This window comes from Dasypus novemcinctus, chromosome 7 (genome assembly GCF_030445035.2).
Source record: "Dasypus novemcinctus isolate mDasNov1 chromosome 7, mDasNov1.1.hap2, whole genome shotgun sequence".
Lineage (NCBI taxonomy): Eukaryota > Metazoa > Chordata > Mammalia > Cingulata > Dasypodidae > Dasypus > Dasypus novemcinctus.
This window is the reverse complement of record NC_080679.1, coordinates 80942416-80967909: the sequence shown is the minus strand read 5'-3', so window position 1 is coordinate 80967909 and position 25494 is coordinate 80942416. Positions and strand designations below refer to the sequence as shown.

Sequence of the window (25494 nt, the reverse complement as noted above, 5' to 3'; positions counted from 1 at the left end):
AAAGGATTATGTCACAAGCTGCAAGCTCACTTTATCTAGATTACTATTCTTATTAATTGGATTTACTGAACAATTGCTAAGCTTTTCCCATACTTTTATGTCTGTTTATTTATATACTTGTAAATTTTTATTAGGGAAGCTATGGGTTTACAGAGCAATCATACATAAAATACTGGATTCTTGTATACCATCCTATTATTGGTATGAGTTGCATGAGCTGAGTGACATTTTGCATTGGTAATGGCAAATTTGTTACAATTGATGAAAGCACATTTTTATAACTGAACTATGTTTTGAATCAAATTATGTTATATCTTATTTTACATTATTGTTTCTTCATTAATGGGTTAAGTAAATTTATCAGTGTCAGTATAAATTAGAGATGTGTAGAGAGTATAAAATTACATTATGAAAGAATTTGAAGCAACATATGATACCATATGGAAGAACAGGAATATTATTTTTTGCTTAGTTCCTCTACAAATGCTGCTTGAAGGAGCATTAACCATTCTGCCAACTCCTATGCCTCACATTGAACTCTTTCAAAGAAAACTTCATTTAAGAGCTGTTAAACACTATTTTAATACCTACGTGAAGATTTATGGCAAAGTGCTTCTGAAATTAGATGGGCTGTGCTTTATTTTTATCTCCTTTCCATTCACTGGCTCTACTGCTCTTTGCCTCAGTTTTCTCATCTCTAAAATGGGAATAAAAATAAATATCTCATAGTACTATTTTGAGTATTAAATGAGCTAATAACCTAAACATGTAGAAGAATGCCTGGCACACAGTAAGGGCTAAACCAAGTTTCCATTATTATTATTGCTGTTATTCTTTATATGTCAGGGATTTCTCTGGCCTGTAGTAAAGGAACATTTTGTTTACTGCATTATATAATAAAACACAGTGAACCCACTAAAAATTTGTTCACCAGAGAGTTTCTGAACTGCTCTGCCCTTGATATCTCACTTCCTCCTTACTTTAACACTAACTTCTTAATTGAACTCTTTTGGATTCTATACTATCAGATATCCAGCCCATTCTTTCCACTTCCACCTAGATGTGGAGCATTGGGGAGGCAACCTCAAATGCTGACTTGAACCGTTCTGACTCCCGCCTGGATATGGACACTCTCTGACAATTGATAAATTCTCATGGGTTTCAGCCCATCGATCCAGCTTGTCAGTTTACTACAGGACTCTGTAGGACCATAATACTGTTTTACAGGTGTCTTTTTGTTTGTTTGTTTTGTTTTGTTTTGTTTTAGCTCTGTGGTGTCTGCAAATATGACAGGTGTGCCTTCTACATCTTCATACAACTCATTCATAGTAATGATCAGCAAAATGTGGCTGAGTACAGAGCCCCTTGGCATAGTAACAGGGGTCTCTTGCCAGGGTGAAACTGATCCACTAATCTCACATACTTTATGCAGTGGTTAAACCAGCTTTGCATCTGCTTAACCTGATTGTCATTCAGCTCACACATCTCTATCCTGTGTATGAGAATATCATGAGAAATATTGTGAAATGACTTTCTGAAATACTTTTATACAAAACTAACAATGCCCATTTCCAAATCACCTCTTAATTGAAGTTTTATATAGGCAACCTGTAGGCTTACTCAATTATCTCACTCACTGCCGAAAATCTACATCTATATCCTCCAAGTACAAAGAACAAAGGAAAGTGAGCCAATGGAATAAACCGTGAGTAGTAGTAGAAATAATAGTAGTAGTTTGCTTACTTGACTTTCATGCCTTCCCCAAAGGTTTCAAAAATAGGAGTTCACATTTTCAATTTCTAGGATATACATGAAATATAGATAGACATATTTCTTGACAAATCTATGTAGACATATTTCTTTGCCCCTTTTAAATGCCCCTTCAACCATGTATAATTATCTCTAAATAATCTTTTAATAGTATATCTTTAAATAATATATCTTTTAATAAACCCCATAAATGAAAATCCATACACATGGAACACATAATTAAGTAAATTAGGACTGTGGTTCTCAAACTTCTTAATTAGTACATTTTGATGGAACCCAGAAATGTGCTTTTACATCCCAGATATTTTGCTGCAGGTGGTCCATAGGTTTCTTTTTTTTTTTTTTTAAAGATTTATTTATTTATTTAATTTCCCCCCTCCCCTGGTTGTCTGTTCTTGGTGTCTATTTGCTGCGTCTTGTTTCTTTGTCCGCTTCTGTTGTCGTCAGCGGCACGGGAAGTGTGGGTGGCGCCATTCCTGCGCAGGCTGCTCTTTCTTTTCACGCTGGGCGGCTTTCCTCACAGGCGCAGTCCTTGCGCGTGGGGCTCCCCTACGCGGGGGACACCCTTGCCTGGCAGGGCACTCCTTGCGCGCATCAGCGCTGCGCATGGCCAGCTCCACACGGGTCAAGGAGGCCCGGGGTTTGAGCCGCAGACCTCCCATGTGGTAGACAGACGCCCTAACCACTGGGCCAAAGTCCGTTTCCCCATAGGTTTCTTAAAGCACTGAATAAAGGGCTGTAGTTGCAGTCCTTCCCTTTACAAAATGACTCATTGTAGATCCTTTCAATGAACATAAGTTTTTATCCCTTTAAAATTTAATATAGCAAACTTTACCCTTTGTCTTAGTTTGCCAGTGCTTCTATGACAAATACCACGCACAGGTTTGGCTTAAACAACAGGAATTTATTGTATCACAGAGGCTAGAAGTCCAACATCAAAGTTTTGGCAGACCATGTTTTGTCTGGTATGTAGCTTTCCCAGGGGGGCTTAATCTCTGCCTCTGTCACATGATGGCTTTTCTTTCTCTGACTTCTACATCATGTCCCATTTATTTTGCTTATGGTTACTTCAGCCATACTGGGTTGAGACCCATCCTGATTCAATTTGGCCTCAACCAAATAGGATCTTCAAAGTTCCTATTTACAAATGAGATCACATCCACAGGTCTAGGAATTAGGATTTGAACATGTCTTTGTGGGAGACATGATTCAATCTACCATACCCTCTAAACAATTTCTCTATCACAAACCTGTTGCATAGACAGAAGTATGTCTGTACAATTAAAATAGTATACTTTGAAACCCTTAATTATTTGGGCTGCTCTGATTTACTTAAGTAATTACATGTTTCAATTATATACTAAATAGGCAAAGGCCAAGAAGAATAGTAACCTTTTTCCAGTGCTATAACTAATATTTGATAACATTTAGGGCTGAGACCCCAGAAGAGGTTTTCATATCCACTCATAGTGGTTTGCATAAGATAGACAAGAATCAATATCTGTGGAATGAATGATTGGAGACAGAGCATTGCTTATTGACAGGCAACGTTTATTAGCAATTTACTGTGTATGGCTTTATTTCACTTCTCTAAAAGTATATGGTATCCATCTGGGTAAAAGCCATTTGCTCAATGTCTACCCATTCACTGTCTATTTGGGATAAGGGTGAGGAAATGAATGCCACACTCATTACACTCATACTGCCTTGTTCCCTTACCACCCTTTTGGTATAATGCTACCTATCCTTAAAATCCAAATCACACAGCTTTCAAAGGGAAAACTCTGGAGATGAAAAAAATAGTATCCCTCAGTTCTTCCATCTCTCACTATTCTAGATCCCCTGAGGCACTAGGTTTAATGCACCCTGGGATGTTCAGGTATCCCTTTTTTCTTTCCTCCCACCTCTGTCTGCATACTAAAGACTCTCTTTTGAATAGGCAACCAGTTGGTCACATAAAGAATTGCAAAACTAATGGCTTTTTGGTGTAAATGAATATGAAATCTTAAAAGCCTCACCAGACAATGATGAAATCTCCTTCTTTGTCTTTCTATGATAAATGATACTTCCACCACTTTCTGCACACTACTTACCCCTGTACCCTATTCACCCCACCACAATATTTAATAAAATGGCTGGTACATAGAAGAACATGCATGACAGGAAGATTAAACTCATACTAACAGTATTGCAGTTGTGTTGAAAAAGTTCATTGTTTTTACCTAAGGATACTCATTTATAAAATGGAAAGATAGGACTAAATTAATGGTATATCAACCAATTAAAAATGAGCATCATTATTTTTATTTTGATGATGTGCATCTGTATAAAATAGCAAAACAATAAGGTGGAGTAATAAGGCATTATTTTCAATTAATCAATCCAGAATTGCTTTCCTTTAATCAATCCAGATACATTAATTCATCACTTAATCCATGTTGCGTGCTACCCTTCTTAAAGAATATGTTTCTTTTCCTGACTCACGTGCACATCTTTGAGATCAATCAGTTTCTAATTTGTATATGACGTAGCATTTTTTTTTTTCATATAGAAAATGGTTCAGCAGGTCTTATGATGTTTTGGAAGAAGTATCAAGTAAGGTGCTAAGGTTACTTCATTTCAAGAGAATTCTTAATTAAGAAAATTAACTTAGCTTCCCCATAGTAATTTACTGAAAAATGTTAAGAGAAGTCAAGCTAGATATTTCTTACTGAACACAGAAAAAAATTGCCATTACAATCCCATTACACACTTAACTTGTCAACTTTTCCTTTGAAAAGGAGTATATAAAAATCCTGCATAAATGAAACAATGTTTTTCCTACAACATCTAATTCTATTTAGAGATTTATTGCTATCTAGCATAAATCATATGCAGCTGAAATGTTAGTAAATCATGTTTTTTTTTTCTTTTTATAAGCAGCTCAGCAGTATAGTGGCTAAAGAATAATACCTCTTATTGTATGCTTATAACATAAGGAACATATGGAAGAGCTATTCAGATATCACCTAGCCTAGGCCCCTCCCAAGAAGAACACACTTATATTTAATCAACAGAATAAGAAGAGACATATCCCAGTTACACATGTGAAAACTTGGCTAATGAAAATTTCTGTGTCTCTCCAAGGGCAAACCAAAATACAATGATGGCATGGTAGGTTGCATGTGGCCAATTCCCCCCCATTAGTGTTACTTCTCTGATGAGAAATTTAAAGTCTGAAAATTCTGCTGGAATCATGAGTCAATAAATGTTAAGCTAGCATTTTCTACTTCATCAATATATTCAAACACAACTTCCCTTGCAGTTTTCAGGGGAGGAAAACTCATCCTTGAAAGTCAAGTACAGATACCTTTGGCTTCTATAATAAATACATTTTCTCCAGAGAACAAAGCAACTGAAATCAGACATTCTTTATATAAGAGTTCTTTTAAAATCCAAACAGGCATCCTGCTAGAGGTGAGAGAAGCAAAAATAGCATGAGCTGGAGGGTAGATATGTTCATGAGCTTAACATAATCTTTTTGCACTTAAACAGGTTTCAAAGTAATCCCAGAAGTTGAAAGTGAGTGACACTATAGAAGTGTATTGGGAGTTGTGGAGGTATCTGAAGGGCAAATATTCTGCTTTTTCTTTGCAAGCTCTGATATTCAAACCACAGAATGGGGTGTGTATAATAGGAAACCTAATAATATAGTGGGAAACATTTCCTTTCTGCAGAAAAAGAGAACAATACAAAAGGAACAGATGGTGATAAGTTTGTGGTAATAGGGTGAAGCACTAAATAGTCTTTGACAGAGCTTGCCCCCAGATAGAATGGCAGCAGCAGGCCTTAAATCATTTTTTACATTGTTCATTGACTTTCTTTGCCTACTAATAAGTCTTCAGAGACTGAACTCATTTTACAGCTTAACTTTGCCTTTCTCTCTTAATATTACATACCCCATGCGGAATTTGTTTAACCCTGTGACCCAATTTTGGTTTCAATGCCTCCCTTTCAATCACTTCCTCTCCTAAAATGATATTTTATAGAAAGCAACTATAGCCCTCAACTATTTTTTTTAATTTTGCGTAATAACCAGAAAAGCCTGAAGAAAGAAGTAGTTCTCAACCCTAACTGCACATCAGAATCAGTTGGGGAATTTTCATCCTTTCTTTTTTCCTCTTCTTTGTAATTCTGTTGTTTTCTCTCCACCACATAACAATTATATTTCTAGAAATCTCTAGATTTCACTCTGGTCTAGACAATTTGGACATAGATATGTTTTCAAAAAGTTCCTCAATGGTTGCAGATGTTCAATGAGAATTGAGAACTCCTGGGTTAAAGTCCCCCAAAATAAAACTCTTTTTTTTTTGAATATTTTGATGCACTGTTAGAAAATAAAAAATTTAACTTAACTGAAGGCCAGTTCTTCGTGATTCCACAGTACTTTGGGTTTATCCTATCATAGTGCTTCTCCTACTTTATCACAATGCTTTGTCTCTCTCTCACTCTTAGAGGGCAAGGACATGGTTTTATTTACATTTTCTTTCAATTTCTGAGCCTTTGCATAGGTGATTGATAAATGGTATTCAGTTTTTTGGTTTTTTTAAAACTCAAGCTGTAACAAGCAGCAAAGTAGATCAGTGCTTCACTTCACTCATTCTTGCATCATCTTCACAGTATTGGAAACCACAGTGTTGGATAAAATAAAGATATTTTAATGTAGCTCCTCAGTATTGTATTGTATCTTCCTCCATAGCCAATCAAATCCTATGGTAAGCCACAAATGGGCCCATAAAAGGATAATTTTTAAAATATCTTTGTGCATTTACTTAGATTAAAAGAAGAACATTAAAATCCGTAATGTGTTTTGATGATGAAATTGAAACATAACTGCTTGTAGAAACTTATTTTGCCTTAGTTTCTCTAAAATAAAACCCATATTGTTAAAACTAAAGTAACCCATTATTCTAATACTGCCTCCCTTCCTTTACTTCTCTGAGCTAGCTGGGCCTTTAACTGGTTTTCTCACTATGGCCTTGGGCCTTGGGACTCTGAAGACAGTCATTTTAACCTCTGTGAGAAACTGTATCTAACTTCACAATAAGACAGAAGTCCCTACCTCCTCCCCACCAAATCACATTGTAGAAATACAAAATACTCTTTGTTGGGCCTCTCTCTATGACCAAATTAATAAGCCTTTACAATTTTCACTGCTTTTCAATTCTTTCAGTTGTATTTTTAAAAAAAATTACTTCCTAATTTCCAAGTTTAGGATGGGGAGAAATTGTGTTATATGCATTAAATCTTTATGGTCTTCTTTGGAGGATATACTAATGGTCCCAGATGAAGTTAAAGGGCCTTTCTTGAAGTTTTCTAATCTTGGAATGGCTAGACAAAGTGAGGATGGGGCTCCAGGAGACTAGAGAAGGACATCTGTAGAGACACTGATATATTTTCATTAGTTTCTGTTATTATATACCTGATTTTTTAGTGTTAAAAAATCTGTTAGTGGTACTCAAGACCACCCTCAGCTTCAATGATTCATCAGAACTCACAGAATACAGAAAAGCTTTCAAACTCAAAGTTATGGTTTATTACAGTGAAAAGACACAGATTAAAATTAGCAAAAGAAAAGGGACCTATGGAAGAGTCAAGGAGAGTCCAGGTACCAGCTTCCAGTTGCCCTCTTCCAGTAGATAGATAGGAACAGCATTTAATTCTTCTTGCAACAGTGTGTGGTGAGATGTATGGAATATTGCCAAGCAGGGAAGTACATATGAGTTTTGGTGTCCAGAGATTTTATTGGGGGTCAGTAACATTCTCCTGACTGGCCTGAATTACTGATACAACATGGTCCAAGGTCCCCACCTTAACTCACATTTTGGCATAAACTGTCTGATGTGGGCCAAGGCCCCAGGTATGAAAAGATACCCTTACCAGGCAGGAGATTTCAAGGGCTTAGATGTTATCTCTCAGAAGCTGGACAAGAGAACCAGTCCTTTCTTTGGAATGTATGCTGTTTGAATATCCAGGCCTGCTGAGTTAACCCTTCATGTACAGTGGGGCTGGATTATAAGGGCCTCTCAAATCTTCCATTGTAAACTGTCCTCTCCTCCTCCATTTACCCCATTCTAGTTCAATATAAGCAATAAGATATTCTGTTTATCACATTTTGTTTTATCATAATCAGCTCCTAAATTTTCAACAGTGTTCCCATATGATTGGTCTTAAAGGTTTTCCATTCCTGCAGAGTAACGGATCATTTATTATCCATTAAACAGCACCTTGGGTTTCTGTATTGAGACTTTGAGGAAAGTGTGCCATAATAAGAATTTTTAAGTTGTCTCTGTCCAAAAAGTGCCCACAGTGACCTATGAAAACCAATGTAAATAAATAACTTCAATATAATATATGTTGTAGTAAAGGTACATGAAAAAATATTTAAGGCCATTATGCCTTAGAAATACTAGAACAAACTTCTAATAAATATTGGAATCGTATTTTTCCAATTGACTGTTTTATCATTATTTTAGTCAACTACTCATAAATATTTCCTTATTCTTCCTCAGAGATTTTCAGTCCACTGGAAAATATACTTACTCCGGATAGAACTGAAAGACATTCAGTTGCTCTGATGGATTGTATATTGCTTTAAAATACTTCTTAAACACTTACAATTGGACAACATTATATCTCATAGTTCTTGTGAACTGGTGTTTTCTAATTCTAGCCCTGCCAAGCCCCCTGTGTCATTCATGCAGTTATATCAAATGAAAATCATGAGTAGCAAAGTAATGACGTAGAACTGTATTGCAAGACCAACATAATACCCATTATATCAAAACATTAATTTCAGGAACACAGAGGCTTTTGAAAAGCCATAAAGGGATTGGCAAATTTTTTGAGGAGCCATACTCCAAATATGTCCAGAAGGTTGCTATCCTTCCTATTTATGTATTTGTCTGGTGTGAGTCATATGGACCATGCAAATGAGAATGTGCAGATATAATTTCTTACGTCTGTATCGTGTTTGTGTTTGTTAATAACCATCTAACTCGATGTGCTTTCTTTTCTGTGCATATGTGTCATGGTGATACAGAGTGATAAAGCAGTGTTTCCTCTCTGCCACAGGTTATCAGCAGCTTGCAGTGTGACAGTTACTAAGATGGAGGGATAGCCCTTCACCAATGAACTGACTTAAAATGAAAGAAAACCAAGCCCGTGTTTTCTGGTCTGTCTCCCAGATTATAGAAATTGACTATCTCATTAATGATTAAAACAGCAGCTGTTAATGTCTTAGAGTCAGTTGACCGGTTTAATTATCTGGGAATCTGGCTAGATTCCTCTCCTTTTTGCCAACATGGGGATTTCATTTTCTCCAAACTCAACCCAAAGCAAAACAATTTCAAATCGTTCTGAAAAATGAAGTGTTTTTTGCCAGCCATGGGTTTATGGGCACTTGGAATGCTATTGTTTTAGCAGTAATGATAAGTATGATGCTATTGATTTTGAGGTTAATACTGTACTGGGATAGTATTCACTCCTACTACACTCAGAAGTGCCCATAAAAGAGTGTCTTCATTCTCTGAAACTGTTCTTATCTCATTTACTAGCCTCCATACAGTAAGTTGCAGAAAGTAGAGGCATTCTAAAACTAGCCACACATAGCCTGAGCCATTGAGTAATTTATTCTCTCTAGATTTAACTTCATCTTTTGAAAAATTATTGTCTCAACATTTTCTCCCTTTGATTCTTCCTGAGATGTGTTTTGGTCTGTAGGGAAAGGGCTTAGGTTATCTAGTACATGGCAGGGAGGGTCCCTCCCAGCCGATTGCTGATCCTTAGGTTTGCACTGACTAGAGTAACTAACAATAATTCATCCAGGCCCATCCTTGGACTTCCTGCCAGAATCTTCTTTTGAATGCAAAGCCTGATATAATTCATGATCTAACCTCCCATATCTAGGTCAAGGTGCAGAGGTGATTCTTGCCCAGCTCTGTCCCTCTCTCATGTTCAACTTGTGTCATGGTCGCCAAGGTAGCCCACAGGCTCTCAACTCAGCATTCCTGCCATGTGGGCACTGAAAGAGACACCGGTTACAAGTTAGACTCTGCATGGCCTTTCCATTTCACCCTAGTGTTAAGAGTCCACCTCCCACTGTCTTCTCCAAGAGCCCCAACAATGATATGGACTTGAAGTCTGTACCCTCAGTGTGGCCTTAACTTGTGTAACAAATCTCCAGCTTCAGCCCAAAGATGCGATACTTGGACTCATGAGTCTGGTGCTGTACCTCCCTTATTCAAGCATTCCCTTCTTTTTTTTCACTAGCCCTTAAATGACAAGGGGCAATCTTTTCTTGTGCTTCCCCATGTAGTTTCTTCCTTTACCGTGTATGACAGTAGCATCTTGATGTAGATGCAAAAGGAATATCTTTTCTACATTATGAGAAATTGCATGATCTGAGAGAGACTTTCATGATTAGAGGTTTTTCCTGTTCATATCTTTAAAAAAATTAAATTCATATTCCCTCCCTCTATCTCTCTCTCTCTCTCTCTCTCTGTCACTCACTATTCCTTCTGCTTTTCTAAATGTATCAAATTCCTTACCCTTTTCTGGGCTATTTGAAGGCTGAGGGAATGCCTTTTAAAAAGTAACTAACTGGTTAGAGCCCGTGTAGACACTGTACGGAGTGCTTTGCCTCTGAAAGGCTCAGAAACCAATGTGTTCTGAGAGACTACGGTGGAGCCTCGATAAAGAAGGTACTCGAGGCTGGCAGCTTAGACTAAGCACATCGTAGGACAACAGCAGCTGGGAGTCATAAGCCACAGTGGAGAGCAAAACTATAGCAAGCAAGTCTAGATCCAGTAGAAGTTCTCAAAGGCATTATATAAGGTCACGGTCTCAGTCCTGCTCTCTAGACCATCCTATAGCAGGTCCTATAGTCAAGATTATTGCAAATAGCATAGCCACATCACCCTCCCATGTCTACTAACAGGCATCATGTTGAAAGTCGGGCAAATATCGATCCCAACTGATGTCTTGCAGTGTTTAGCTTGAGCTTGTACACCACAGAAAAAGATGTAAGAAAAGTATTCTCTAAATTTGGCCTCATTGCTGACAAGTCTATTGTATATGACCAGCAGTCTAGACATTCAAGAGGATTTGCCTTTGTATATTTTGAAAATGTAAATGATGCCAAGGAAGCTAAAGAGAATGCCAATGGAATGGAGCTTGATGGTCTTAGGATCAGAGTTGATTTCTCTATAACTAAAAGACGGTATACCCCAACACTGGGAATTTACATGTGGAGACCTACCTATGGCATCTCATGCCATCGGGATTACTGTGACAAAGGATATGATGTTATAGAGGCTATGAAGATCAGGACTACTATAGCACATTATACAGAGGAAGGGGTAGAAGAGGTAGAGGATGAAGAGCTGTTCAAGACAGGGATCAGATATACAGAAGGTGGTCACCTTCTCAGTACTACAGTCTTGGAGGATACAGATCACGTTCCAGATCTTGATCGTACTTACACTTTCTATGATGACTACTTTTGGTGGAGTTGAAATGCTGTTTTCCTTCTGCATTTGTGTAGTTTGGTACTTTGTTCAAAGTTACATGTTTTCAGAAAAGTATATTTTGCATATATTTTTTTTACAATCTAAATGTTGAGTGCTGAGAAGTTTCTGCTGTACAAACTTCATTTAAAACTGAATCCAGGGAATTCTGAAGATTGAAGTCTGTGTATAAAATGCTACCAAATGGCAAAAAGCAACAATAAACACTTGGATTTCTACTTTTCTTTCTATTTTTTTTTTTTTTTAAAGATTTATTTTTATTTATTTATTTCCCCTCCCCTCCTCCGGTTGTCTGTTTTCTGTGTCTTTTTGGTGCGTCTTGTTTCTTGTTTCTTTGTCCGCTTCTGTTGTCATCAGCGGCACGGGAAGTGTGGGCGGCGCCATTCCTGGGCAGGCTGCTCCCTCCTTCGCGCTGGGCGGCTCTCCTTACGGGTGCACTCCTTGCGCGTGGGGCTCCCCTACGCGGGGGACACCCTGCGTGGCGCGGCACTCCTTGCGCGCATCAGCACTGCGCATGGCCAGCTCCACACGAGTCAAGGAGGCCCGGGGTTTGAACCGTGGACCTCCCATATGGTAGACGGACGCCCTAACCACTGGGCCAAAGTCCATTTCCCTACTTTTCTTTCTAAATCAATGTTTAGCAGAACTATTCAAAATAAGGTGTCAGTAGTAAATTTAAAGATAAAAATGCCATACTTCATATACCTGCAACTAAATGTTAAAATTATGTAACTCTGTACTGCTTAGAACTAAAGATTTCAATACAGCAAATGCTTAATACTTAAAAACAAAAAACAAACAAAACAAAGAGTAACTAACTGACAATGCAGTCGTTTATGTTTATAGCTACTGTATCTGTGTTATCTTATTCCAGGTTCAACATTCATCTTCATATATCAACACCTTAAACTAATATGTATTTCTCCAAAGAGTAGAATCATTTGGGATATTTGAATGATATAAAGTTTAATATCAGTATACTTTAGAATTTGTATTGCTTTTGATCATATATATTCAATTTGTTAAATCTCAATGAGTCACTTTAAATGTCTAGAGCAATTGTTCTTAATTTATTTTATGTGAAAGTCTTTTTAAGAATCTGATTTTTAAAAAAGTACCTCCTCTGCCCACCAAATATGTTCACATTCAAAAATTCTTGTTAAATTTCACAAAACCAGGATTTTGAGTTCCCCATCTAGAGTCAGCTTCTAACCAGGAAGGAATAGATTATATCAAGATAACCATCCGTTCTAAAACAACTATAAAAGCAAAGTAATATTCAAAAGATACCCAACTGTCTGAAGGTATTGGAGAGCAACCAAGATAGCCATTTGCAGGAAGACCAAGATCCCAAAGAGAAGGAAAAAGTATTCAAGTGAGCCTGGCATTCTTTTCTACTTTTCATACCAAGGCACTTGCCATTCCCTAAGCAGCATGGGCTGAGAGGCCTAGAAGAATGTGGTGACCAGGTGCTTTCTGGCTAGGGAAATGAAAATTAGGGTTTAAATTAACAGAGAAGCCAGATTCTTGGGTAAAGGAAACACAGAGACAAGAGTCCTTTTCCCCTTGAGGCATTTGTTAATAACTAAGATTAAAGACTAAAAAAAATTAAGCAGGTTTTAGTCATCTCATGGTTCTAAGTAAACTCAATCTAGAGTTCAAGGCCCATATTGAGAGTAGAAAGAGAATTCATGTCCAAAATATGTAAATCCCACAAATAACTAATCAAAAATAATAGAAAACACCATTAAAACTTTAGCAGTGGGATTCGACCAAGCCTTACACAAGAAAATCCTTCCAAATGGTCAAAAACATAGGGGGAAGTGCTTATCCTCATTACCTCACTGATCGTCAGGTAATCGGCAAATTGTATACAACTACACACCCACTAGAATGGCTAAAATTTAAGAAAATGACAATACAGAAGATTTGCAGTTAGTTGAACATTTAAAGACTACCAACGGATATGTAACTTGCATTTCCACTTTGGAAAACATAAAGAATTCTACTCATAGATTTATGTCCAACAGACATCAATATATATAGTCCAAAAGACAAATGTAAGAAGCTTATAACAGCATTACTTATAATGTTAAAAGCCTGGAAACATCTCAAATGTCCGTCAATAATAGCGTAAATAAATAAGTTTTGGTATATTAGTACTGTGGAAGAATATACAACAATAAAAAATAGCATGGGTGCGTTTTCTTGAACATAATGTTGAGCAAATTAAGCCAGACATAAAATAGTACAAAAGAATGCATATTGTATGAATTCATTTTTATGGAACTCAAAAACAGGCAAAACTGATCTAAAGCGGAAGATCTAAATTGTGGTTACTTTTAGGAGAATATAATGCCTCTGACAACACCAAGAGGTGCTGGGCAATGTGCTGTTTCTAGAAATGGATAGTAGTTACACAGATGTATTCACTTGGTAAAAACTAATGAAGCTGTATACTTTTGCTTTGTGCAGTTTTCTATATTCATATTACACTCAAGTTTTTGAAAAGTTTACTTAAAAGGAGTTATCCAATTTATGAGATACTCATTATTTTGAACAAAATCCTTTAATCCTTCCTTATTCTAAGAAGCAATGAGCAAAGTCTAGAAGGTCCCTTTGGAGCATTCTTCACAATAATTAAAACATTATTTTCATATATGCCTCTCAATTGCACATTTAAAATTGGTCATTATAAAAATCCCAGTGTTTGAAGTGACATGCTAATCAATATGTTACATAAACAAAAATTTTAGAATATTGATAATCAGTTTTGAAGCTGAGTTAAAGTACATGGAGTTCTTTGACTTTTATATATTTTTATAGTTACATATTTTTATAGCTTCCTTGTCGTTTCTTAAAAAAATAAGTATCTACCTATTCAAAAGAAACTAAAAATATAAAATATAACAAAGACTAAATTGTATCACAAATGGACTCTAATAAGGGAGGAGAAAGAAGAATCATAAAAAGAAATTCTGTGCTCAATGGGATAAAAAAGCCTAGTTTGTTTACTTCAGCTATAAATTTCAGTAAAAAGTTCTGTACTCATACCTGCTTTTCAGCAAATTGAGTCCTATTCCTATTTCTAGAGTTTATATTAACCCTGCCTTCTCTAAGAAGTCTTTTTTTAAAAGATGTATTTATTTATTTCTCTCCCCTCCCTCCCCCCACACCCCCCTCCCCGGTTGTCTGTTCTCTGTGTCTATTTGCTATATTTCCTTCTTTGTCTGCTTCTGTTGTCAGCGGCACGGGAATCTGTGTTTCTTTTTGTTGCGTCATCTTGTTGTGTCAGCTCTCCGTGTGTCTTTCTTTCGTGCTGGGCAGCTCTCCTTATGGGGCGCACTCCTTGCACGTGGGGCTCCCCTATGCGGGGGACACCCCTGTGTGGCAGGGCACTCCTTGCATGCATCAGCACTGCACATGGGCCAGCTAATTTATTATTAGCCTCACTTAATTAGTCTTTACTATATGTTGTGCAGCTCCAGTTGTATGTTTTAATGCATGTTATTTTTCTTTGAGATATTTTACTGCATGCCCCAGAATCTTTAGCCTCCCTTGTCATGTCTAGGGAATATTAAATATTCAATATATTTTATTGGTATTTTATTTATCAAACTGATATACTGACATTTATAATTTATTGAGCACTTGATATGTATCAGCACCTCTTTAAACATGGCTTGTTCTTCTGAGCTGCAACATATTAAAAGTGCCCATTAGCTTGTTCAGTCCTTAAAAAAACCCATAGGAACATGCTATTATTACCTTTTTATGGATCAGATAACTGAGGAACAACCTTCTGATTATAACTTAGGAGAGAATCTTAACTAATTTGTTTACATCCTTTGGGAACAAAATTCAGATCTGATAACACATAGAGTCAGATAAATAGCTACCATGTTATACCACAAAGGTTCATTTCGTGATAGTGTAGTGCCCTGTTAATATTTGAGGACCAGCAATTAACTGGCACTGATGAGAATTTCTCACTGACCCTGGTGAAGTCATTGCATTTCTTTATATATGATGTGTTTTTTTTACCAGTAACATTAAATGTGCTAAGGAATCCTCGGTGCTTCTGAAAATAGCTGTCTTAGGACTATGCTCTGAGATATGTGCCTCTTGTTCCCAAATAAGGCTTCTAGTCCAAATATTCAGTTAGATAAACAGAAAACTAATTTAATATGGCTGGAAGCTAAAACCTATAATTACCATTCATAACATTGTAAAATGTATCTCCAGTCTCCTTTTCCTAGACAAATATTAACCTTTTTGTTAAAGCGAAAGAAAAAAAGATATCACCACCAATTCCGCATATATTTGCATGATTTTCAAATTATTTCATTTGTATAATGCTGAAAGAATTGCTAGAACCAATGCAGTTTTAAACTTTTTATATGAAATGTCAAATTGCTTTTTCAAAATTTTGCACCAGTTTATACTCCCCAAATTAGCATATGAGAGCATCAGTTTTCCCAAACCCATACCAAAAATGATTGCTATTTTTTCAAGTGTTTTCTGATTCAGTGCCATCTCAATGGTTTACTTTGCCTTAATTTGATTATTAAGGTACTCGAATGTTCTCCATGTGTTTATTGAAACTTGAATTTCTTTTAAGAATGATCTCTTCATGTCATATGATTTTTCCTATTGTGCTCTGCTATTCATATCTAATCTATTTTGTTACTTTTATATTATTATTTTATTAATTCTTAATACCTCTAATATACAAATATACATTTAAGAATGTATCCATTTGTACATATATCCATATATATTTATACATTCTGTTGCTTGTGTTTTTATTTTTAATGGTTTGACATATAAAAGTTAAAATAAAGTGATTAGAACTATCAGTCTTTTCTTTTTTCTTTTTTGCCTTTAGTGTTATGCTTAGAAGAGCCTCCCCTAACCCAAATCACATTCACAATTTAACCTGCTTAAACATAATTTTGTTATAAGGTGTGTAGTAGGGATCAATTTTGTTTTTAGGTCACTATCTGCTTATTTTACCATTGGTTAAACAATCTACACTTTGCCCACAAATTTAATATCCCATTTTTATCACACACTTCTTAATATACTTGGGTCTCTTTCAGAACTTTTTATTTAGTTCCATTAATCTGATTTCTTATCCTGACACTAGTAGTGTTTATTGGGATTTTTATTAGGTTGCATTAAATTTGTGTTTTATTTTGGAAAAAAAACACCATAACCTACTTAAAATTTTTATTATAGAGACAATAAAACATTGGCAGTTTTCTAATAGCACAAAGGAGAGAATTTTTATTATTCTTAATTTATTGGTATTGAAAACCATACTGCTCTGAATAATAAGAAGCTCAGAACAAAATTTGAGTCCGCCTCCACATTCTATGGGACTCTACATTACGCATTTTTATATCAACCCTATCCTTAACCTCATTTTCTCCCATCTTTATTTCCTCCCAGTCACCATTGCCTAATTTGCTTTTTAAAAAATCTTTTGTTTTATATTTATATCTTCTAACAACCTTACATCCTGTTTTGAAATTACATGGAAAGGAATCCACGATGATAAAGTTTAAGAACCTCGAATCTTGACTCTTTAAAGTAACTCTAGTCTAAAATAAAACCATAATGTAAACCCAAGTATAACCTTGTTTGAAAGCTATTGTCTCAATATCTGCACATCAGTTGCAGTAAATATAGTATGAACATGTAAAACAATTATTGCTGGGGAAGGGACAAAGTGTCTGATGTTGAATATGTAGGAGTACTGTATATTGTATATATGAATTACTGTGGTCTAAAACTTTTGTGAAGGCAAGCTTAATAATTAGAAAAAAAAAGAAAAAGAAAGTACGTAGACACTGAGGAAGAGATGGAAGAAGTTGCCTTGCCAATGTGCATACAGGGCAACACTTATTGCAGTGATGGAAGGCAAAACATCAAAAACAAAGCTTTTTCATTTTTAAGTTTTTGATACCCCAATTTATTTTTACTTTAATTTTTCTAAATTAGTATGTATTCTCTATCTAACCTTTAAACCCATCACTATATTCCATTTTACTATTAATGGAACCTGGCAATATATTGGGCTTCATTTTCAGGGAGGTTTTGGGCCACAGAGGGGTTCGATGGTGGTGGGGGAGGAATACTGGTGTGGGGGGTTATTGGTGGGGGCACATGATTGGGAGGGAGTTCTCCAGGGCATAATTGTGGGGTGAATAAAAAATGTTTGGATATTTTCATAGTGGTTACAGTTGGGAACGACAGCTGGGGCAGTGCTGAGTTCCTAGCCAGGGGAGCTCTGTTGCATTCCCTAATGGAACAGCAACAACCCCCCGAGTGCAATGGCTAAGACCAATAAGGCAGAATGGTCCAACAATGAGCCCTTCATGCTAATGACTATGCTTGTGAGCCCGTGTGCCTGAAATAAAAACTAGGCCCAGAGCTGTGGGGTGCCTCAGAGTTACCTCCTGGGAGCCTCCATGTTGCTCAAATGTGGCCAGTCTCAAAGCCAAACTCACCATATAAATGCATTGCCTTCCCCCCAGGGTGGGACGTGATTCCTGGGGATGAGCCTCCCTGGCACAGAGGGATTACTACCAAGTACCAGCTGATATGTGGCTGGAGAATGACCTTGAATAAAAGGGTCAACTCAGACCAGCAGAATATCTCAGCCTACATGTAATATCAGGAGTTAAAAATGCTTTTGACCTTGAATAAAAGGGGGAAATGGAAATGACAAATGAGTTTATATGACTATGAGTCTCCAAAAAAGAGCCAGGAGGTCATCAGAGGGGTTGCCCTTGTGCACACCTCAACAGAGTCCCAGAGATAGGTAAAGTAGATAGAACCCTAGGTATTGGTTCTTATGAGGGCTACAGAGACCCACAGGTTCTATGGTTATGGCAGATGGGGTTCAGTGCCATGTCAGTTGGCCCTATTTTGGAGTTTGTGTTCCTGAGAGTGATGGAGTTGGACTCAGATGTGATCTTTGTTCACAAGCCTCTCCTGTCACTTTTACCAAACCTGTGGTTGGTGCTGGGGTTTAGTGTATACTCAGGGGACCTGAATCTTTAGACTGTCCATGTGATAGCCAGGCCCTGAGCCTCAACAGACTTGCAACTCCTATTTTCTGGTTTATTGGACTTATCCCAGCCAGCTAATAGGGAGGTGAAGAAAGTCAACCACCACACCAGGGAGCCACGAGTGCCTACTACTGCAAATAGGAGAATTGCATCCATCATCCAAGTGGAATCTAACACCCTCTTGATACAGAGGTGGAGTGGACATAGCCATCCCAAAGTCCAGAGAATGGAAGAGTGGAGTATGGATTGGAGTGGACTTGCTGATACTCTATTCTGGAATTGTTGTGATTAGTGATGGAAGTAAATGTGGCGTTGAGGTGGAGAAAGTGACTATGATGGCTGCTGGGGGTGGGGAGTGGGAAGAAGAGATGTGATGTGGGAGCATTTTCAGGACTTGGAGTTGTCCTGGGTGTACTGTGGGGACAGTTACTGGACATTGTGTGTCCTCCCATGGCCCACTGGGTGTACTGAGGAAGAGTGTAAACTTGAATGTGGACCATTGACCATGTGGTACAGCAAGTGCTCAGAGATGTGTTCACCGAGTGCAGTGAGTGTCCCATATGTTGGAGGAGGTGGTTGTTGTGGGAGGAGTGGGGTGAGTGGGGTGGAGGGTATATGGGGACCTCATTTTTTTTAATGTAACATTAAAAAATAAATAAAGACAAAAAAATAAAAATAAAGTAACTCATTAGTGGCCAATATTGAATACAATTTTACAGATTTTCTTAAACCAAGCTATTTTAAAAATCCACATGACCCAAAGGTGTTGACATTATCTAAAGAAATATGTGCAAAATTAGAATGTTAATGTCTAGAAGACCGATGCTGAAATAGTGCCACCCACAAAGTCCACAGCACAATACTTATGGTTTAGGATAGTTGCAATAAAAACACCCATTTGGAAGAAGAGGTGAGATAAAACAACTGAGAGTGATCTCACATGCTATCACCTGGCTGATTCATGCATGCATGTGTTCATCAAAACTTACTGAGCTCCTTCTATGTGCCAGGCACTATGATAGGTTCTGGATTTATTGCAAAACAGAACAGACAAAACTCCCTTCCTCCTTAGAGCCTACATTCCTCAAGGAGGGCACAGACAATAAAAAAAGATAAATAAGTAGAATAAATGAGGTTGATATTGCTAAGTGTGATGGAAAATCAGGAAATTAACAGGGACTGTGTATGAGGAGGTAGAAAATTTAAGCAGAGTGGCTGAAACGGTCCACTGGACATGTAGAGGAACCCCAAGGAGGTGGTGTGGCTGAAGTAAAGTGAGGTTAGGGAGGGAAAGAAGAGGTGGTGAAGGATGAGATTAGACAGTGAAGGCCCTGTAGGCCTTGCAAACCCTTCACCTCTTAAAGAGACATTGTAAGATGTAGAATAGATGAGCGACTTGATCTCTGACTCATGTTTCAACATGTTCATTCTGGGTGCTGTGCAGAGGACTGGTAGAAGAGGGGCAAGGTCAGAGCAGATCATTTAGTAAGGAAGCCACTTCCATGACCCAAAGGAGATGATTATGCTTGTACCAGAGCAATAGCAGAAGAGAAAGTGAGAAGCAGTCTGATTCTGAATATACGTTAAAGGTAGAGCTAACAGGATTTGAAAATGTGTCTGTTACGGGGTTTGAGAGAAAAGGAAGAACTAATGATAACAAGATTGTGGCCTGAGCAACTGGAAGAAATGAACTGCCATTACCTGAGCTGGGGAAGCGAGTGGGAGAAACAAGTGTTGGTGTCAATTATACAGTTGAATATGTGCATCTCATATTTAGAGTAGACAGCTAAGCAGCTGGAGATAGAAACCTGGGAGCTTTCAGGGTAGAGCCATGAAGCAAATGAGCTCACCAAGGACTTGCTGCCTAGACAGTGCCTGAATTCCCTGACCAGTCAACCTTGCTGCCCTGAATTTAAAGGGATCTCATTCCTCCTTTGGCCTCTGCGAGAAGGGCTCTAGGAAAGATGCTCCTGGGAGTTATAAGCAGGACGTGCATGTCTTTAGAAATCCACTTTCTGTTGATGTAGGCTTGAGGACATGGAAATTACATTGACCATGAGCATAGTAGATCCTTCTTGTTTGTGAGACTTGGCAATTTTCTGCAATTACAGCTTTCTCAAATGCTTAATGGTCTTTCAATCTTTTTCCATTCACTCAATTCTATGGGCTAGTTTTCAAAGCCAGAGAAGGTACAGTCACCACCTTGGAGGGCAAAATCCTTTCTGTGAATTTCTGTCTCTCATGATAAAAGCTCTTTGTTCTGTAAATCTTCCAGCCCTCACTTAAGTGGAGTCCATCTTGGCCACTACTCCCATCCTGGTTTCAGCCTTAAAACAAACCTTAAAGGCAGAGGGCTAACTTCCTTATCTTATACACAAAGCACTACAATATATAAGAACAGAGAGTACACAATAAGAAAAAAAGAGAGTCAAAATCATTCCTAATAAAATAAATGCAAGGAACTACAATGGGATGCCATTTTTCACTTACCAAATGGAAAAAGTGTGTGTGTGTATGTGTGTCTGTATGATATTAATGTATGGGAAAATAAACTGTAAGATAAAAATGCACAATTAGTATAACTTCTTTGGAGGGATATTTGATATTATCTGTAAAAATGAAAATATACCATACAATTTAGGATTTCTACTTTTAGGTATCTAAACACTTAAATACAAAGATACTTGTGCAAGTGCATTATTTGTAACATTTTTGTAATAGAATAAATAACTAAATATCAACAAGTAAGGAAAAATACAATATGTTTATATGATATACATCAATTAAAAGGAATCAATTTAATCTACATATATCAATAGGTATGGATCCAAAGATATAATTGAGTAAAAAAAAAAGTTACAGGAAAACACAGAATAATGTAATTTTATTAAATGTACACATTCAACCATGCACACATAATTCCATGCATGGGGGCAAAGTTTTGCATGTTAAAAATAATTTTAAAAATCTGAGGGAAGCAGACTTGGCCCAGTGGTTAGAGCATTCATCTACCACATGGGAGGTCCATGGTTCAAACCCCGGGCCTCCTTGACCTGTGTGGAGCTGGCCCACGCGCAGTGCTGATGCGCTCAAGGAGTACTGTGTCACGCAGGGGTGTCCCCGTGTAGGGGAGCCCCACGTGCAAGGAGTGTGCCCCGTAAGGAGAGTCACCCAGCATGAAAGAAAGTTCAGCCTGCCCAAGAATGGCGCCGCACACATGGAGAGCTGACACAACAAGATGATGCAACAAAAAGAAACACAGATTCCCATGCCGCTGACAACAACAGAAGCGGACAAAGAAGAAGATGCAGCAAATTGACACAGAGAACAGACAACTGGGGTGGTGGGGGGGAGAAATAAAATAAAATAAATCTTTAAAAAAAAAAGTCTGGAATTGTATCTATAAAACACATGTCAGTGGTTACAGTGAATGGACAAGGGTACCAAGATTGGGATAACAGTCAAATGATTTCAGCTTTGTAGATATATTTGAATTTTTAAAAAGACCATTGGATGCATTTGTGCTTATGTGATTCAAATTAAAGTAATCAGAAATAAAATAGTTGTGGTAAATCTGTGAGAGTGAAAAAGGAGAAATCAATACAAGAAGCATTTGAAAACCCAACAGCACAAAGTGGTGTGGGTAATAAAGAATGTAGTAAATGAAGGGCAGTGACAAGGCCCCCAGCTTGGATGATGGGTGTGTGGTTCAACCAACAGTAAAGTCAGAAAGAGAAGCCATTTTGTCAAGGAAGCTAAACCTAAACAGGATCTTCGAAGATCCTATTCATAAATGAGTCCACACCTTGACTCCTCTTAATGTATTCAAAAACACTTTTTATAAATTGGTTCACTTCCACAGGAACACAGATTAAGACTTGAACATACCTTCGTTGGGTACCAGCAGTAGGTAAGATCTTCAAACTGCCCAAGAATATTTAGAAATATTGCACTTTTAGCCACATGTGTATATTTGAATGTAGAGAGGTAATTTATTAAAATATTCTATTCTTTATTCTATTTTACATTTTAAAAATTAACTGGAGAATCATTGAGTCCGAACTCAATGTACTATAGCAGACCCTAGCAATGGCAAATGGCTTTCACTGATAATTCCATCATGGGTGAAGACAGAGGAGAGAAAATGATTCACTTTAGATATATAATTTCCAACATTAATCCAACCAAAATGTGACTGGCACACAATTCAGTACTCATGTGAATCAGAATGAAAGTTTTTTTTCCATTTTAAAATATCAACCTGTGAAAGTGATTAAGAGGGCTGTTTTGTCTGTTTCTGCATTGGTTATATACACGCAATGGTTATTCTCATTCATTCCAGAGAGAAATAACCTTTTCAGTTCTTCAGACTTTATGTTCTTACCTACTAATATAGCTGTTTTGTCAGAGAATGGAATAACTAGTAGGAACCTTCCCAGAAGAGATAACTATGCAGGATTCCCTGATCTCCTCCTTCTTCAGTGTCACATACATCAGTTGGTAATGGTTAATTACTATGTGCACTTGAAATTTAGTCTCCTGAGGAGGGAAATTAAATTTCTTCCTTTTATCCCAGAAGAACATAGATATTTTGTGAATGTTTTTATCTTCTTGAGATGTTAGGGCAATGCCTTGAGCATCTTTTGAGGGGAACTGGATGAGAACAATCCGAGCTCAGAGAATGACAGATCATTTGCTAAGCACAACAGTTATAATTGGAAAGTACCTTATTTAACTGTGCCTGTTGGACTTTAACAATGGACTGCAGATGTAGTCGAATTTTTACATGCTTGTTCATCTGATGGAAGAAAGAGGCATTGTGCTATAGTTGAGAACACATCTTCAGAGTCGTTTTTATCTAAATTCCAAATATAGCTCTGCCACTTACTAGTTGTACCACCTTTTGAAAATGTACTTAATCTCCAAGCCTCATTTTCCTCATCTGTAAAGCTAGAATAATATTACTACACATTTGAAGGATAGTTTTAATTAAAGATTATTTATACATATAACTTTTAGTAAGTATATGGCATGTAGTAAATTTTCAATAAATGATAGAATTTTATTGTTATTATTATTGCAATCTACCTAAATTCTCTTCGTTTTCCCCATATAATACAAAAATGAACAGAGAGTATTGTAGAAAGCACTAATACCCTTAAATAAAACATCCTCTAATATAACCACCCTGGTGCCCACAGCATTCGAATAATTTTAAAGGAATTTTGTATAGGACATTTATTATAAGGTTTATTTTGGGAGACTTCATTATTTGTAAATTAGGAATGGTATAAGTGACAAACAGAGTTGTGTGAATTAGATGGTTTCATATATGATGAAATATTTTACGAGCTATGAAAAATTATACAAATGTCAAACTGGCACTTGAGTTCATCCAAATCTTTTAAAGATGAGGAAAATAAGAATTAGAGAACTGTGACTTATCCAGGGGCATACATGAGTGAGTGGCTGAAATAAGACTCTAGATTTTATAGCTAATATTCCCATTTATCACCCACTGTGATTGATAATGTATGTCCATTGTCGGTTTCTACTTTCCTAATACTCTAATTGCTATAGCTACTATTCAGGGATAGAATGTAGAAAATCAGTATGAAATGCTGCCAACAGAAAAGGAAGAAAGTCTGATTCTGTCTTAGGGAAATGATGGTAGCAGTAGGATTTCCAAGTCTTGCTACATCATCTGTTTACCCTGAATTAGGTCCAGTTTGCAAAACCATTACTAAGTGTTGCCTAGTACTGTTTTTAAATGAGGTGTTATTGACACTAAAGCCCTAGGGTTCTGTAGTTTGATTCCAGAGAAATATTTGATTCCAAATCTAGGTATTCATTTTGTATGTATATGTTTGACCTCCCTCTTTCAATTACTGGGGAAAAAATATGTAAGGTACTTGGAGAACTGGATATCCATATCCAAAAGAATGAGAGAAGATCACTATCCATGCCCTATACAAAAATTACCTCAAGATCAAAGACCTAAACCTAAGAGCCAAGACAATAGAGCTCCTAGAAGATAATGTAGGTAAGCATCTATGAGATCCTGTAGTAAGAAATGCTTTCATAAACTTTACTTCCAAAACATGAGCAACAAAAGATAAAATATATAAATGAAACCTCTACAAAATTAAAAACTTTTACACTTCAAACGGATTTGTCAAGAAAGTAAAAAGTCAGCATACTCAATGGGAGAAAATATTTGGTAACCATTTATCCATAAGGGCCTAATGTCCAGCATATATAAAGAAATCCTACAACTCAAAAATAAAAAGACAAACAACCCATTTAATGGGCAAGAGATTTGAATAGACACTTCTCCAAAGAAGAAATACGAATGACTAAGAAAAACACGAAAAGATATTCAGTATCACTAGCTATTAGGGAAATGCAAGTCAAAAGTACAATGAGATATCATCTTACACCTATTATACTGAAGATATTAAAAAAACAGAGGACAATAGGTGTTGAAGAGGACATGGAGGAAAGAGAACCCTTGCCTACTGCTGGTGGAAATGTAGAATGGTACAGCCATTGTGGAGGACAGTTTGGTGGTGACTCAGGAAGCTAACTGTAGAACTGCCATATGATTGAGCAAGCCCAGTGCTGAGTATAAACCCAGAAAAATAGAAAGCAGGGATATGAACAGATATATGCACAGCAATGTTCATAGCAGCATCATTCATGATTGGCAAAAGTTGGAGGCAACCCAAGTGTTCATCAACAGATTAATGGATAAGCAAATTGTGGTATATACATACAATGGAATATTACTCAACTGTAAGAAGGAATGCAGTATTAATACACAAGACAACATGGATGCATCTTGAAGACCTTATGTTAATTGAAGCAAGCCAGGCACTGAAGGACAAATATTACATGACCTCACTGATCTGACCTAAGCAAATTGAGCAGACTCACAGAGCTAGAGTCTGGAAGATAGGTTATCAGGAGACAGAAAGGAAGTAGAATATGGTAAGCCAATGCTCAATATGGGCAAAACCTATGAGAAGGTAGAAGGGGGTGGTTGGTCTGTGGATGGAGTTGATACTGGTGCAGTGATA

At 37.1% G+C, this 25494-nt stretch overlaps 1 protein-coding gene and 1 pseudogene across 5 annotated transcripts in view; both read left to right on the top strand.

The window, feature by feature from the left end:
* Positions 1-25494, top strand: part of B3GALT1 (beta-1,3-galactosyltransferase 1) — a 617370-nt gene that overhangs the window by 266645 nt on the left and 325231 nt on the right. The gene's annotated exons all lie outside the window — the stretch shown is intronic.
* LOC101439047 (transformer-2 protein homolog beta pseudogene) lies at positions 10734-11281 on the top strand (annotated as a pseudogene).